Consider the following 18,195-nt stretch of genomic DNA (forward strand, 5'->3'; position numbering starts at 1 on the left):
TTCTCTGCGGTGGTTTTGGTGTGCTTTCTTCTGTTAGCGCTTCATCTTAGTCCAGTTTTTAAATGGTTGCCTCCATTAACAAAACTCACATACAAAGTGGATAATTTTCAGTGAAAGTGAGGATGAGGTAAGAAATTTACATCAGGTTGCCCTCTCAGAATTCAGAGATAACTTTTTCAAAAGAGCCGTACCTCCTGGACAAACCCACTAAGCAGTTTTACTGTCTTTATAATAAATGAAATAGCAAGTGACTTTGATTTCCTCGGTAGACTTCTCACGCTCTCCTCTCCTCTTAATATTTGAAGTTTTCTTAAAACTTTGCTTCGATAAGGGCATTTTTAGTTAAATGTGGTGATACTTGCACAATTGGGAAGGAAAGACAGAAAGTAGTATTGGCTTTCCACATTAGAGGGAAGGTTTATTATCTATCAGGAAATGCTCAGAATCACGATGCCGCTGAACGCTATGTCTTTCTCTCTCCTACCCTTTTAGTATCCCTTGTTTTTCCTTGAAAGATCCGTAGTCAGGATGCCATGGTCTAACCTACATGGAATAAATTAACTGATTTTCCTACTGTTGTTGAATTGAGTACTTCGTACTTTTGCCAGATTAAACATTTTCAAACAAGTAGAAGGGTAGCTTGAGGGGGTGGAAACTATCTGATAATGGAAATTCTATAACAAAGCACTAGACACAGTAAGTTAATGTTAAATACACCCCTCTAGGGATTTAATCCAAGAGTTGAGGAAACAAGGCTCATTCACCTTCCCAGTGCCGCACAGCTAGTGAGAAGCCCAGGTTGACTCTGAACCTTGTTTTGACTCCTAAGCCCTGGCTCTTCCTAAAAGGGACACTAACAAAAATTATTACTGCAAAGGAGTAGTCACAAATAAAAGTAAATTATTTTTTGTACCATTCTTTACTGGTAGACCAAGAATTGTACTTAGTACCCAATCCTCCATGTGTAAGACAAGCTGCTTTCACTTCCCCAGAGCCAAAACTCAAAGCGAGCATTTGTATTCAAGGGATTATTTAGGAAGAAGCCCAAAGATAAAGAGGTAAAAGGAGAAGCATGCTAAGGAAACGCAGGAAGTCAGGTAAGGCTGCTGTTCGCCACGAAGCACCAGGAAGGCCCTTTCAGTGGACGTCGCTGCAGAACTCCAGAGGGCAGGCTGGGCTTCTGGAGTCGCCATGCCTTGAGGCCAGGGGCTTATGCTCTCACATCCAACATGTCAGTCTTTGTTTCTTGGGCTAAAATCTGCACTTAAAGGATGTAGCCTCTCTATGCTTGCAGGGCAAAGTGGCTCTCGTAGCCTGAGGGGAACTCAGAGGGACAGAGTCTCAGGCGTGGACCATTAACAGAAGCTCTGAGAAGGGCCTACAGAAAGACGGGGGACCCTAGGGGACCTGGGTGGAGTCTCCCCATTGTCTGTTACATCAGCCTTACACAAAAGGGATGATGTCTGCACAGAACAACCACATCTAAAACGGTCCAAAAAGCTCGATTTAAAATAAACACTATAGATGTGTTGGTTCCTAGATTATTGAACACCTCATAGTTATTATCAATTCCAGCCTGATAATCTGTTGATAAAGGAAAAGCAGACTTTCTTCCTTTAGCAAATGGGTAAAAGGTACATCCATTTGGGTGAGGAAATCTTGAGTGTCATTAAAATTGAACTGATCTAAACTTGCTTCCTCACCTTCGAAGGCTTAGTGAGAGAACTGTAGCTGAGTGGCAATTAACAAGATAAACGGATCTGAGGCCATCTTATGATGTACAGTTGACACAGTTTATATCCTCTAGAATCGTCTGAGTTGCTGGAAACTGATAATGGGAGCTCATGTAGCCCTTTAAATTCATGGCTTGGCTCTCAAGTCATTCTGGAAGTAATGTCCCATGGTGTGCTATTGTAAACATCGGCTGGTGTAAAAGGATTGATGCCACACATTTACTTGGAGTTTCTTTTTCAGCCACGGATTGACTTCAAATTGAAAAAGAAAACGACATAAAGTTCCTTAATAAATACAGTGTGAGCTTGATTGAAACATATTGCTAATATTATTAAGTGCCCCAGAGAGTAACTGAAATATCATATTGTTGGGATTCACACTTCCATTTTTGTTGCACGGGGCTTGTAAAACACTTACCAGCACATTACTGTACGCAAAACATAGAGCTTTTTCTGGAACTCTGGTTTTTATGGACTTCCGTGCCTGAACAATTGATATTTACCTACTGAGATTGGCTTAGAAGACCCTAAAGCAGCACAGAAGAAGATAAACTATGACTATTTGCCTATAATATGAGAACAGCAAAATAGCTAAAGGCCTCTTTAAATATTCCTGGTATTAAACCAGCATCACTGTTTAAAAGTTCAACATTTCACTTCCATACTAAGCAATCTAGTTTCTCTCCCAGTCCTCTTTGGTAAAAAGGAGCCTGAGAGGTCTTTTGAGGAAATCCTGTCCTCTGTTGTTACTAAATACCTTGAAACTACCCCCTCTTCTTATCTGAGGCTATCTTTATGAGTGTTACAGGTACAACCCGCATTGAGAGGTGCTAACTGGTGTCCAATAGTCTCGGATGAGCTGACACTGGTGTAATATAAAGAAGGATTTTATACAGTGATGAAACTGAAGATGGTTCTCTTTGTGAATATGGAAGGGAAAAGGTTCTTTTCTAATTCATGGTAATATGAAAGGGTTTCTCATAAAGAGTGAAGCTCTCAGGTCCAAGATAACTAATCAACTGGTATATCTGAACACTTAAGAGAAGATACATCAGGATTTAAGCGGCTGGAGACAGACTAAAAGACAATTCTTTTACTGGCAGAGAAACACAACATGTAGTCAAAAAAAATAAAACTGGCTATAGAAAGATATGTTTGAGAGAAAATAAGTGCTACTAATTTAATAAATGAGATATCAACAAAACCTAAGGTAGTCTGGAAGGCTCTAGGGAGCAGTGGTGTACAACTGGACTGTGCGAAAAAAAAATTAAATTCATGCAGGCAGAAGAGTTGTGAAGGTATTTTTGGTACTGTTAAGAAAGGTGAGGTGGTAGGATTTGCTTCTGGGAAACAATGAACAGACAGGCCTGGTTGAAGGGTCACAGAGAAGCAAGGATGAGAGCAAGGCTGGGCTGCACCTCTGAGGGCCTCCGGCCAGGTTACAGATTTTATTCCCAGGCAATGAGAGCCCCTTCAATTGGAGCAGACGAGTGACAACTGCAGGCTTTCTCTCCACCCCACGCCAGAACAGGGACTATCAATTACCAAAGATTCTATTCTCTCTCCTCAAAAGGGAAGCTTAATGGGAGAATTCCTGTGGTGGGCGCAGAGTGGGAGGAGAGGGGAGAGGCGGTTTTCTGAGCAGTCAGTGCTCCCACAGGCCGCACAGCTTGTGTCCTCCGTACATAAAAGGGAACGATCAGGCCCAGTGGGTGTCACAGCGTGACATGTGCTTTCTGACTGGGCTGCACAGCGCCAGGCAACTGGTGAGCATTGTTTCATTGCTCTCACTGCTCATTTCAGTTCCTTGCAGACTAAGCCCAGGGCTAATGCTTCGACTAACGCAGCTGAAGGCGTTTTTTATGGTGGAATTTTCCATGTTAACTTTCAAAATGATGTAAAACAAGGGGTCTTTATTTAATGTCTTCACATTTTAAGCACAAGGAGTTACACACATATTGGTGAGAACCTTCTTTTAAATGAGTGAGAAGGCAAAAAATAATGAGTGGGCTATTTAACCCACAACATTAACCTTGTTTTTAGAACCTAGAATTATTTTGTCTAGGCCAATGACATGCATTCAAATAACAGGAAATGCCGTGTGAGAAAAGCAAACCGATACTCTGCAGTCGGGGCAGATGGGCTGTGGAAGCAGGAAGACCTGGCTTATTTTTCACATTTCAATGCTCATCAGCTGGCTAACCTACGCAGTAACTTCTCCCAGCTTTATTTTATGGGTGTCTTTTAGTAGAGAACTCATTAAACATTTTAAAGTGAATTCATACAAAATAAAACAATGCAACCATTAAAGATATAATATGCATATCTATTTCCTGACATAGAATCATGGTATTTTTTTTTTCCTACAGTATATAGTAGAGTAGAACATGTTCACAGTTCACACAGACAGAAAAGCACGTATTTTATGCGTTTACACTGATATGTAACTTAGTTCTCTTTTCTTATGGTGAGGTTTTGGATAATTTTCCGCTCTCATTTATAATTTTCTGTGATTTTTTTTAAATGCAAAAGACTCATCTGTCTTTAAAATACAATAAAGCTTGTAAACAAAGAAAAAAGAAAAAGAAAAAAGGAAAAAAATAAGAGGAAATGTGGAGCAGGGAGCTTTCACTACAGCCTGCTGCGTCTCACCTACAGGACCATTCGTGGTGCACAATTATCATTGAAGGTGCACATACAGAATCATTATGTATCTCGCCCAGGATGTGCAGTTTTGCTGCCTGCCAGGCTAGGAGCAGGAGTCTGGAAGGCTTGAATCTCCGAAGCAAAAGCCGTTCTTGCATAGGCACGTTTTCATCACGGCAAGCAGGTATTATAAAACTTACAATACAAAGAGAGAATTAGGTTCAGAGCCACTAGAAGCCATGAGCAGAGTTATATCATCATCAAGCGGTGGAGCGATGGACCATAGACCAATTTGATTTCAAAGCCTGTGATCTTTCGACAAGGCAATATTGTTTTTCCTGTTGCCCAGTTTAGAATCAAATAAGAAAAAGTAAGCAACATGGCTCTAGAATACGCTTCGCTTAGGTGATCATACAGGTGTAATTCGGAAGAGTGAATTCTTGTCTCAGAATAACAGTATCTCAATGTCATCAGTGTATCATATTTTTCTTTCAGGCAGGGAAAGGTCTTAGAGCTGACAAGGACTATCTTGACAGTTGAAGCTAGAAACTTGCACAATGAAGCAAATAGCCATTAAATTCTATGTATTCCTCCACATAGATGTTTGAGAGCAGAAGTTAAATCTAGATTAGCTTAACTGTACTACGGATCCAGTAAGAATTTCAGTAAACAAAGAAACCATAAGAAAAGATACTGAGACAGTAAAATAAATAAATAAATAAATGCCTGCATTTTTGATGGCCTGGCCTCTTTGGGATTGCACAGAAATCTTCAAATGGACTTGAGTGATGACCCTGGGCCGTGATAACATTAACTGAACCAGCCCTTCTGCCTGGAGATTTGGTACATGCTCTGTATTTCACTCTCACAGAAACCCTGGGTACTAATTTTAGTGATTCTAATTTTAAAGATGAAGTTACAGAGGCTTCTGGAAGTCAAATAATTACTCCAGTGTTTTCACATAATATCTAACTCTAAAGTTAATGTTCTTTCCAGTGAACCATATTTTCTTACCCCATCAGATCTCATCTGCTTACTAATGGGTGGGAACAGCTCATGAAGACTGCTTCTCTTGAATGTGGTTCTGTAACAGTACAAGAAGGTAAAAAGTGGCAGGGACCTTCAGATTTTACTTTGACAAAAGTAAGCTTTTTCACGGCATTTGATTTGTTTGATTTTTGGGTTTTCCCTGGCAGAAATGAGAGGTTAACAAATCAAGAGATACTCTAATGTGATTTTGAGTCACTTTTTTTAATGGACAAAAAAAAAAAAAGGAAATTAATGCGTTGAGGCATTGATATGGAGTAGGACCCTGCAGGGCACTCCCCACCTCCAATCCCTGCCTCTTGTTTACAGAAAAGCTGAAGTCTCCCAGGCCTCCGAGAGTCATAAAAGAGCAGGCTCAAGCAGCTGATGGTCAGGACAAATGTCACAGACTCAGTGTCAGATGCACATTCCTGAGTTGTTTTACAGATATGACAACCGACATCAGAGGGAAAAACCTAACTGCATAGTGACCATATTTCTTCCCGAGCTTGCCTTTCATTAATCTTGCCAACTGTTACCTAGGCTGTTGCCCCCAGGATCATACCCCTGCCCCTCCCTCCAACAGAAAACAATTACTCTTTTTTGAGTCTTGGGAGGCAGCTGCAAAGAGAAGAAACAAGAGCTGGTTAGAACCAGCTAAGCCCAAGATGGCAGAGAATCCAACTTCCAGTGGACTCTGGGCTTCATCACATGCTCACTGTGATGTATTAGCATGCTGAATGACACACCCACCAGTGCCATGACAGTTGACAGCTGCCATGATAACTAGAAAAGCCTTTACAAGGACCGAAAAGCCTGTAAAAGGACTGACTGGTTCCAACACACACAAAAGGAGGACATGATGGCGGGAGCCTCCCATTAAAAGTCAACATGGCCCGACCCGGGGTTGGAGCTGTCTCAACCACCATCTCGGCTGACGGCTCCCAGCTAGCGTGCTTCTCCTTCCTTCTCCCTGCTGAGTGCTTTCCTGCGGTTTCCCTGCCCTTGAGCAATAAAGCAGCCTTTTCACGTGACCCCTCTGCCTCTGCTGTGAATTCTTTCACAGCTGGTGGCACCAACTCACACTTTGGGTGGGCCTTCTAACTTAGGGGGCTCGCTGCCTGCTAACAGCATCACATAACATGATGCCATGTAACTTCTCCATAGCTTTCTTGTTGCAAATATCAAGGCATGGGCCATGGTTCTGTAATGAGGGGTCTACAGGGAATTTGTAGAATCTTACGTGGAAAGTATTTAATATTATGGACAAATCCAGCATTTTATCTCTGGTATATGTTCATTTAATTTCTTTTAACTCAGAACAGTGAGGAAGAAAGGAAGTTGTGGTGGAAAAAGAGAAATATCTTTATTGTTAGCCTTCCAACCAAAGGAGCACCATTAACCGGAGATGGTGGTGTTGGGAGAGGCGGCTCTTACAGTGATAATGCAAGTGGAAAAAAGATGAAGAAATCTTTAAATTTCTAGAAAATCCCCTACTTCTTATGAACTCATCATGAACCAAAAATACTTCAGGATTTGTTCCCAATACATAAACTAATGATTGTAATTGCAGTACATGGGAGATGATTTCCTGGGATAAGAACACTCATATAAACCCACATGCAGAGCTAAGTTCAGTCTGCAATAATGACAACAAAGAAATACACAAACAAAAGCCAGCAAAGTAAACATCAAAAACAAACAAAAAGCATCTTCTAACAGAGAAGAAATGAAAAACAAAGATCAGAAGTCTAGTCTATGAGAATGTTCTGAGACAACTGTCCCTGTGTGTCTTACTGTGTATTTTTTTAGTCTCAGTTTAGCTCTCAGCTAATATTGAAAAAGTATGGACTTTTCCAATGCTTAACTACATTATCATTTTCTGATCCTGGCACTGGATGTTTCTGGATGTGCTGCTGATTAAGAACCAGCCAAATACTGTGAGGTTCACTGGGTTTGCCATTCACTTCTAAATGTATCAGTCGTCTAGTAATGTTGCTTTTCATAGGTAAATGGCTCTTCCATCAAAGAGCACATTTGCATACCTTTCAAATCTCATCACCCTAAAGTAATCATCATTTGATCATAAAATACCTTTCCCAGGGCTGAATGACATCAAGTAGTCTGTCATGCAAAATGTATGGAAAATAAGCAGAGATATGCTGTGTGTCTAAAAGACTTCTTTTGAAGAGAGTAATTTTGGTTTCCAGTAGATTTCTCTACAATCTGTCCTTTAAAGAAGTATTTGTAGCTTCTGGCTGATACAATTTAAATATTCTACAGCTAAATTTCTTTGTTTATGCACTACTTAATTTGCATGCATGATGTCACTCTCCAAAAAGGCTTCCAAATATGATAAAAGAACCATAATACAATGCTGTTTCAAGGCTAGGATTTTCTTTTATTTTACATTATATCCTCCTGTCTAAGGTTAAAGAAACTTTGCAATTTTAGACATACATAGAATACGAATACGTACGTGTTTATTTGTAAAGAGATTAGTAAAATAAATAAGTAAGTAAGTAAATAAATAAATAGTTCAAAAACATCATAGATATTTTTAAGGAAGTAAGAGTGAAGTAATATCTATTCGAAGGTAAAATGAGAATATGGTTGTGTGTCATAATAATTCATGGGTATTAGGGTCTATTCAATACATGTTTGAATTCTGTACATTTCATTAATTAGCCCTATCACTTTGAATAATCTATGGGAAAAAATGTATTCTATTTCCTGATACATAGTATAAAAATTGTAACAGTTATTTCTCAGGTCTGTTAAATGCGTTACATATTATCTGGTATAAACAAGATACTTAATCTATGCTGGTTTGTTATGCTTCTAAGTTAATGATTAGGAAAAAATGAAGAATTTTTTTGACTATGTTAGAATAAAACAAATAATTGTATAACAGCACATTGTATAATGCACTCGTATTGGTCAGCTGCTCTCGGTCTGATTATGAATAATATGTGTTCTTCCAATTATGGTTTCATATCTTTTTGGTTTCTAAAGGGAATGGCATGGCTGCATGACATTGCCTAACATACTGTGTTTAAGACACTTCCTGGAAGTCTGACCTTGTTTGGCAGACGTTCTGCCATACCTGTTTACTTTTCTTTCTGAGCACAGAGATCAATTACATTTTCCAACCACCTCTGTGGTTCTTGTTCAGCAAGAGAATGTGCAGAGCTGCCAGCTATGGCCCCGAAATCTCTCACTTGTAACTTCCTCTGCTCTTTTCCCACTCATGCCGGCTGGGATACAGATGACCTCAATGGTGATCTCTAAAGCCTGCTATTGAAGACAGGAGACATCTAATGGAAGTAACAAGGTGTAACAGCCAGCATTGACTATGATCTCCTGCAATACTTTTCCACATCCTGGTAATCAAGTTTTTCTGTAGTCCTTCCTCAAATTGAATCAGGGCTGATCTGCGTGACTCATAGGAGACTGCAGAAGTGATGTATGATGTTAAAAAGCGCTGCAGCTACCACTTGGCTTCTTCTGCCATGGGGACACCCACGCAGCCCTGTGGTGAAGCCCATGTGGAGAGAAACGGAGGGACCTGCCAAGACCCAGCACAGCTTTGTCAAGTCCCTCGGAAGCTACTGCCAGTTTTCATCCTCAATCAAGCTTCCAGATGACTGCAACTCCAGCAAATATCTGACTCTCTGGCAAATTCTTAGCCAGAACTGCCCAGCCAAGCTGCTCCCAAATTTCTGGCCCACAGAAATGGTACGATACAATAAATGTGTTGTTGTTGTTAAATCCACTGTCATTTATGAGTCACTTTAATTTAGGAGTTAATTTTTCTACAGCAATAGGTAACATACTGGGCAACCTGAATCACAGATTGAAGGAGAGCCTCCCAATCATAAATAGTTGCATTGAACTCAATTGAACAAGGAAGGATTTCCATTACGTAAGCAACTAAAATTTGCTTTAGCACTTTGCATTAGCTTAAATAATACAGCTGGCATGTAGCTAGAGTTTCTCAGCCTCTTAACTGCAGACTTACTAACATTTTGGATGAAACAATTCTTGGCTGTGGAAGGATGTCCTAGACATTATAGGTTATTTAGTAGCAAATTTGATCTCTGCCCATTAGATGTCAGTGGTAACCCCTTTCTCCAAGTTGTGACCATCAAAAATGGCTCCATATATTGCCAAATATTCCCTGGGGCACAAAATCACCCACAGTCGAAAATCACTGAGCTAGAGAAAGTCAGTATTCTTTTCAGTACTAAGTTATTGTGACCTTGGTTGAGTCAAACTTGTTGCCTTGTTTATAAAAATCAAGTACATCAGATGAGTGAAATTATACTCTGAAACTAAACAAGTCTTGTTTAAAGCTCTCTTCTCTTTTCTACCATATCAGTATCATAAGATTACTTAGTAATACCACAGGTTATATATTTTTTTAAAAGAAACAATTGTCCAAGCTAATGCAATAAAACAAGACATGAAACAAAAAGGATACACATTGGGAAAGAATAAATAAAACTGTCTTTGTTCATAGATAGTACGACCAGTTATGTAGAAAATCTGAAAGAACTGACAGAAACTCCTGTAACTAATAAGCAATTTTAGTGAGGTTGAAGGACACAAATTAATCAATAAAGGTCAGTGGCTTCCCTGTACATTCAGCCATTCCTCTGGAATACTGCAGGTTTGGTTCTAGACTTCCTCCAATAAAACAAATGTCAAAATAAAGTCATACAATTTTTTTTTTTGGTTTCTCAGTGCATATAAAAGTCGTTTAACCATACTGCAGTCTAGTAAGTGTACAGCAGCATTATGTCTAAAAAAATAATGCACATACATTAATTTAAAAAATACTTTATGGCTGAAAAATGCTAACCATTATCTGGGCCTTTAGCAGGTCATGATATTTTTGCTGGTGGAGGGTCTTGCCTCAATGCTCATGAGCTGCTGCCTGATCAGGGAGGTGGCTGCTGAAGGCTGGGGGTGGCGGTGGCAACTTCCTAAAATCAGACAACAATGAAGTCTGTTGCCTCAGTTGATTCTTCCCTTCAGGAACCACTTCCCTACAACACGCAGTGTTGTTTGATACCATTTCACCTACAGTAGAACTTCTTTCAATACAGGGGTCAATCTTCTCAAAACCTGCTGCTTCTTTATCCATTAGTTTATGTTAATATTCTAAATCTTTTGCTGTCATTTCAACTATCTTCGCAGTACCTTCACCAGGAGTCGATTCCATGTCCAGAAACCGCTTTCTCTGCTCATCCACTAGAAGCAACTGCTCACCCATTACAGCTTCATCATGAAACTGCAGCAATTCAGTCACATCTTCACGCTCCACTTCTAGTTCTAGGTCTTACGCTGTTTTCACCGCATCTGCAGTTACTTCCTCCGCTGGGGTCCTCAGCCCCTCAAAGTCTTCCATGAGGGTTGATACTTCCCAACTCCTGTTAATGTTTGTACTGTGATCTCGTCTCATGAATCATAAATACTTAATGGCGTCTAGAATTGTGAATCCTTTCCAGAAGGTTTTCTATTGACTTTCATCAAATCCATCAGAGGAATCACTATCTATGAAAACTACAGCTTTACAAAATATATTTCTTGAATAAATAAGACTTGAAAGTCAAAATTGCTCCTTGATCCACGGGCTGCAGAATGAATGTTGTGTTAGCAGACATGGAAGTACCATTAATCTTGTGTACATCTCCATTAGAGAGCTCTTGGGTTACCAGGTGCATTGACAACAAGCATATTTTGAAAATAATCTTGTTTTCTCCCCCTGAGTGGTAGGTCTCAACAGTGGGCCTAAAATATTCAGAAAAACATGTTTAAGTAGATATGCTGTCATCCAGGCTTTGCTGTCCCATTTCTAAACCACAGGCAAGATAGATTTTAGCACAATTCTTAAGGATGCTAGGGTTTTCAGAGTGGTAAGTGACCCAGATTTCAACTTAAAGTCACTGGCTGCACTAGCCCCTAATAAGACAGTCAGCCTGTCCTTTGAAGCTTTGAAGCCAGGCACTGACTTCTCCTCTCTAGCCATAAAAGTCCTAGAAGGTGTCTTCCTCCAACACGAAGTTGTTGTGTCTCCATTGAAAATTTGCTGTTTAGCGTAGCCACCTTCATAAATTATGTGAGCTAGATCTTCTAGAGAACTTGCTGGAGCTTCTGCATCAGCACTTCCTGATTTCCTTGCACTTACATGTTATGGGGATGATTTCTTTCCTTAAACCTCATGAACCAACCTCTGTTAGCTTCAAACTTTTCTTCTGCAGCTCCCTCACCTCTCTCAGCCTTCAGAGAACGGAAGAGAGTTAAGGTCTTGATCTGGATCAGGCTTTTGGCTTAAAGGAATGTTGTGACTCATTTGATCCATCCAGACCACTCAGACTTTCTCCATATCAGCAGTAAGACTTTGTTTTCTTATCATGTATGTGTTCACTGGAGCCGTACATTTAATTTTCTTCACGTTTTTCTTTGCATTCATAGCCTGGCTAACTATTTGGCACAAGAAGCCTACTTTCAGCCTCTCTAGGCTTTTCACATGCTTTCCTCACTAAGCTTAATCATTTCTCGCTTTTGATTTAAAGTGAGAGATGTATGACTCTTCCTTATTAATTGGCCTAATTTCAATATTGTTGTGTCGCAAGGAATAGGGAGGCCCAAGGAGAGGGAGAGACAGGGGACAGCTGATCAGGGGAGCAGTCAGAACTCACACATTTATTGATTGAGTTTGTCATCTTATTCAGGCACAGTCAGTGGCTCCAGAAAACAATGACAACAGTAATATCAAGGATCAGCTATCACAGATCACCATAACAAATATAATAATAATGAAGGAGCTTGAAATATTAAGAGAATTTCCCAAGGGTGACACAGGGACAAGAAGTGAGCAAATGCTGCTGGAAAAACGATGCCAACAAACATGCTCAATACAGACTTGCCAAAACCCTTCAGTTTGTTAAAAACAAACAAACAAACAAACAGTATCTGCAGAGCAGAATTATGTGAAGTGCAATAAAATGAGATATGCCAATTCCAGCAATAAATAAGTGGAATTTAAAATAAAAAACTCAGTACAGTTTACATTAGCACCCCCAAAAATGAAATGATAAATATCTAACAAAATGAATACAATTCTTCATGAGGAACACCGCAAAACTGATAAAATCAAATCAAAGAACTATCAAATAAATAAAGAAATATTCCATGTTCACAGATAGAAATACTCAACATTGTCAAGGTGTGAGTTCTTCCCATTTTGATCTATGGATTACATGCAATCCCGATCAGAATCCCAGAAAGTTATCTTACAGAATTGAAAAACTGATTTTAAAGTTCACGTGGAGAGGCGAAAGACCCAGAATAGCCAACAAAATTGCAAAGGAGAAGAACAAATTTGGGGAACTGACACTACCGAATTCAAGACTTACTACAATGCTGTAATAATCAAGTCAGCGTAGTAATGGTGAAAGAACAGATAAACAGACAACAAGAGTAGAATAGAGTGCCCAGAAACAGATCCACATTAATACAGTCCACTGACCTTTGACAACAGAGCAAAGGAAATACAATGGAGAAAGATAGCCTTTTCAAAAGATGACTGAAACCACTAGGCAAATCCAAAACAAACAAACAAACTAAAGATAATACTGTATAGCAGAATATATACAAGATCTTATGCTAGCTCATGGAGAAAAAAATGTGACAATGAATATGTATATGTTCATGCATAACTGAAAAATTGTGCTGTACACTGGAATTTGATACAACACTGTAAAATGATTATAAATCAATAAAAAACGTTAAAAAAATAGCAACACAGACCTTATGCCTTTTACAAAGAAGAATGTCTTACGTCCACACCTGCACACAGATGTAACTACCAACACAGTAGTTGAGTGGAATAACAAACGGTGGTACATCCAGACAACGGGATACTATTCAGCTCTTAAAAGAAACAAACTATCAAGCCATGAAAAGACAGGGAGAAAATTTAAATGCATATTGTTAACTGAAAGAAGCCAATCTGAAAAGTCTACATTTGGTATGATTCCACCTATGAGACCTTCTGGGGAAGGAAAAACTTGAAGACATTAGAAAGATCCATGGTTAAGGGAGAGGGAGGGATGGGTAGGCAGAGCCCAGAAGATTTTTCAAGACAGTGAAACCACTCCGTAGATACTGCAATAGTGGATACACATCATTACACAGTTGTCTGGACCCTGAATGAACAGCTCCAGGAGTGAACCCTAGTGTAAACTATGGACATTGGGTAATAATAATGTGTCAGTGTACGTTCATAAGCTGTAACAAATGTACCACTTTGTTGTCGTGGGGATATTGATAATTGGAGAGGCCGTGCATGTGTGGAGGTAGGGAGGATATGGGAAATCTCTGTACCTTCCACTCAACTTTGCTGTGAAACTAAAACTGCTTAAAGAAAATAGTCTTATTTTGAAAAGGAAAAAATTAAGGCGAGATCCTTTAGAAAAGGGTCAAGGAAAAGGAAAATTCCCCAAATTCATACATATTACTCTGCCCTTGAGGTCACACTTAGGAAAAGGGTATCTGCTTAATGTATCACAGAATATTACCTGAAAAGGAAGTTATACAATATTTTTATACAAATTCTTTTAAAGTCTTTGGCATGCTTTAAGAATTTTATTTGCAGTTTTTATTTATGCATCTCATCCTTCACCGAATATCATAAAACTAGACTAAAGAGCAGAATATTTATTATTGTATCAAGACTTTCCACATGCTACACTCTCTGGAGAGTCTTCTTGAAATTCCAAGGCCATGAAAATGGTATCCCCTCCAGACAGACAGGAAGAAGCCTGTCTTTCACACAGTGTTTCAACGTGGAAGATTAACATATCTCTCTTCGTCAGGATAATTCAATCTGATTAACAAGAAGTCCTTGGGGGACACAAAAAGTTTTTAAAGCTGTGCCTTCTGGTAACTTCGTTAAGGCAACAGAACATCGTGGTTAAGATCCTAGTCCAAATTAAGGCTCTATCATTTGCCATTGGGAAAGTTCTCTCTGTGTAACTAATTTTTCTCATCTACAAAATAAAGATGGTAATAGTTTTCATGTTGCTTGAGAGGAAAGGGAAGTCTTATCTTTTCTACCCTCTCAGAAAACCTGGGGGGTACTCATTTTTAATTCCAACCTCCTACTTCTTATTTATAGGAGGAAGAGGGGATAATACATTTATTCCATATTACCAGTTAGTGCAAACTAAGACACACACACATCCATCCATCGATCTATCTGTCTCACTCTAGTTCTTGTCCTTGCTCCCTCTGTTTCACCTGTTGTCACCGAGTGATACTTATTCTGGCACGCGTCCCAGATTCTATGTTATGGAAGAAGAGATAGGAGGGCTACATTCTTCAATTTAGTTTGTCCAAAAAGAAACCTGATAATATAATTTGAATCATTTTTCTTCTTAAGTTTCGCCGTATTTGGATAGAACTTGAAAAGTCTAGTTTTGCTTATTATTTGTGTGCTTGCTGGTTCCCAGTTTGCGTTCACGGCTAACATGCAACACGGGGGGTCTCCTTTTCACAGCAGATCTAGGGCTACCCCAAAACAGTCTACCTGCAGATAGTGCGAAAGGAAGTGCACAGAAATTCACATGCAATGAACTAACCCTTAGCTAGTGAGTGATCCATCAGGAAACACAAACTCCAGCATCTCTACCTCCTGGTCAAGGTGTGATACTATCTCTCTGACTGTCCTGTTGAATGGAGCTAAATTTCCTTCTGTAAAACTTTGTTAGATACCAAGAATTTGATCTTCTTACATTTCTTATCCCAATTCTCTCTCTCATGTCTTTATCCTGAGAAACTTTTTTGTAATCACTTCCACAAAAATTGTTATTTCAGGACCTACTTCTGAGAAGCTAACCTAGTTTCAGTAGTAAGGCGAGGGACAGTCTCTGCTGAGTCTGAATGTATCATTCTTCCTGACCTTTGAAACAAAACCAAAGCTTTGGTGGTTTGATTTAACTCAGCACCACAGATCATGTGTGTGTGTGTGTGTGTGTGTGTGTGTACATATATGCAGACACACACACATCGAAACAAAGAAAGCTATGTATTTTTCGAGGGACGAGAAACACTTCATCTTACATTTGTAAAATCACTTAATCAAAGGTGATAGAGGGTGCGAGTTTCTTTTGCTTTCTAACTTTGCCCCCTTCTCTTTCTTTTTTTGATATTTACTTCCCTCACCTGGATTAGCTGGTTCAATGTAAAGTTTGCAAAAATAGTTCTCAGAAAATATTTCTGAAGTGGTTATCAGGACTCTGAGGAAGGGGCATGGAAACAGTGGTGACCCACAACAACTTATTTTAATTAAAGGAAAAAACCAGTCTGAGCCCAAACTGCTAGGACAGGAATGCAACTTCTCCCTGTCGCACAAAACCCTGACCCTGCTTCTCTGGGAGCCACCTGCCCTTCAGGTACTTCCTGATTTGCATCAGCTTGAATAAAGCCTTTCTTTTCTGAGTCATTTAAATTAATTTATGTTTAACATCTTACCTCAGCCTTAAAAAAATCTGAAAACCATTCTAATGTTTCCATTACGGTGGAAAGTTCAAAAGCCACACTGTGTTTATTCATAAAATATGATAATGACACAGTATTTTTGTCACCCCTCAAGCAAAGAGCAGTGAATAACCCCAACCCAATTTCCCATAATTCTATAAATGAACTCACAGCACTAGCTAGCACACCTTAAAAAAAAAAAAGTTTAGACTTTCTTTTAATTTTTTTCTCTTTTATTCTCTTAGCAACTTGAAAATCAGTAGTTGTCTTGCAACAAAAGGGCTATACCAATCATATTTCTCCCACTGATTCACCAAGAAACATTAGTCTCCCACATTTTTGAATCAACATAAAACATTCCAACGGTATCAACCTCATGTCATTTCATGAGCCTAACTAGTTATTGGCTCATACTCTGCTGAGGAATCAAGGGAAAATATTTACTGGAACAAACATTCTTTGTGCATAGAGCAACTGATTTACTGTTGGAAGTAGACATTCATCCACGTTCTAGCTCAGAAAGAGTAGGAGGAAAGAACATAAATTTCACGGAGTCAGCAAAAAGTACATAAAAGTCCAGAATCTTGGCAAGAGAGGCAGGAGACAGGGTAGAGAATAAATTTTCATGTAGCACAAATTTGAGAATCTTTGAGTCACTTTCTTCTACTTTCTCTAATTTTATTTCGTAAAAAATGGAGACTATGTGGGAAGTAAGGCACTGACATCAAGAATAACTTATAAATCCCTCAGGGCACTATAGAAAAATTGCCATTACAACCGTTGTTGAAGTAAAAGGAAAATCAGGAAATGAATCACCTTGTACGATTATAGCGTATTCTGATAAATTTGCTCTCTTCAGACTTCCTCAGCATCATCACTTATTTTGATACCTTTATCACATCTCTGCTGTAAGGTGCCCTACAAAAGAGCAAGGTGATTCAGTAATGATAAGACAGCAGAGCTATATCTTTGAGGGACTTTAGATATAGGGAGTTCGGTAAAAACTAACTAGCTTATTTAGAGTAACTAACTATGATCAAAAATTCATTTGATATGAATGATTATTTGGAAGTACAAAGTAAACCCTGACTGAAACTTCAAATCCTGGCCTGACATTGTAACGGATAAGTAACATTAGGCAACTTTCTTGAATTCCATTGGTCTTAAATTTATAGTCTATGGAATGATAATTATATACCTTAATGAAAGTGATGTAAAGAATATAGCCTAATGTGAGGAACAATAAATGATTCACTAAATATGTATTAATTTAGTTTGTAATACTATAAGTATTTTTATACTCTGTCCTCAATATATTTACTGTTAATATTGTCTCATCGTGTCCACAAATAATACATTGTTAAGCAGTTACAAGCTAAATTTGAAAGTTAGTATCATTCAAATATGTTTATTGGCTTCAAATATTTGTTACTAACATCTGATTAGAAGATGCAAAATTCTCTTGTTACAGTAAATCCTATTTATTTCCATGTTAATTTTAATATATGTGAGAAAATTAATTTTTGTTTGGATTAGTTTTTCAATAAGTGGTTCTAATGAATTATTGGAACATTTTTCAAAGAATATCTTTTTAGAGGGAAATTAAGGGGAGTTCATCATGTCTGTGATTACCCAGTCCAATGCAGTGGACACTTAACAAAATACAAAACAAACAAACAAAAAGGCTTATCACTAGAAGTCTTATTCTTCAACACCTTTAATTACTCAAATCATGTTTAAAGTTATTCATTAGACCCAGTTCTTTTGTTCTTTCATTTGGTCTTGCCTTCATTACAAAAATAATCACCTATCACTTCTCAGACACTGAGAGTTTATGGTGAATAAGATATAGAAAGTAGTCTAAGGGGCTCAGTTTAACAGTGGAGACAATAAAGTAGACACACACTATAAAATGTGAGAAATGGCACTGTTAAGGTGTGTACAAAGAAGTATAGACCCAGAACCACTATACACCAATCAGAATGTCTAAAATTAAAACACAACAAAAAACAAAAAACAAAAATTTGACAGTAACAACTGCTGGTGAAAATGGGGAGCAACAGGAACTCTTGCTCATTTTGACAGGGAACGCAACATCATACAGTCACTTAGGAAGACAATTTATCAATTTGTTACAATGTTAAGCACAGGATGATCCAGCAACAGTGCTTCTAGGTACATACACAGCTGATTTGAAAACGTGCGTCCTTATAAAACCTTGCACATGAATGTTTATAACAGC

This window comes from Vicugna pacos, chromosome 10 (genome assembly GCF_048564905.1).
Source record: "Vicugna pacos chromosome 10, VicPac4, whole genome shotgun sequence".
NCBI classification, from domain to species: domain Eukaryota; kingdom Metazoa; phylum Chordata; class Mammalia; order Artiodactyla; family Camelidae; genus Vicugna; species Vicugna pacos.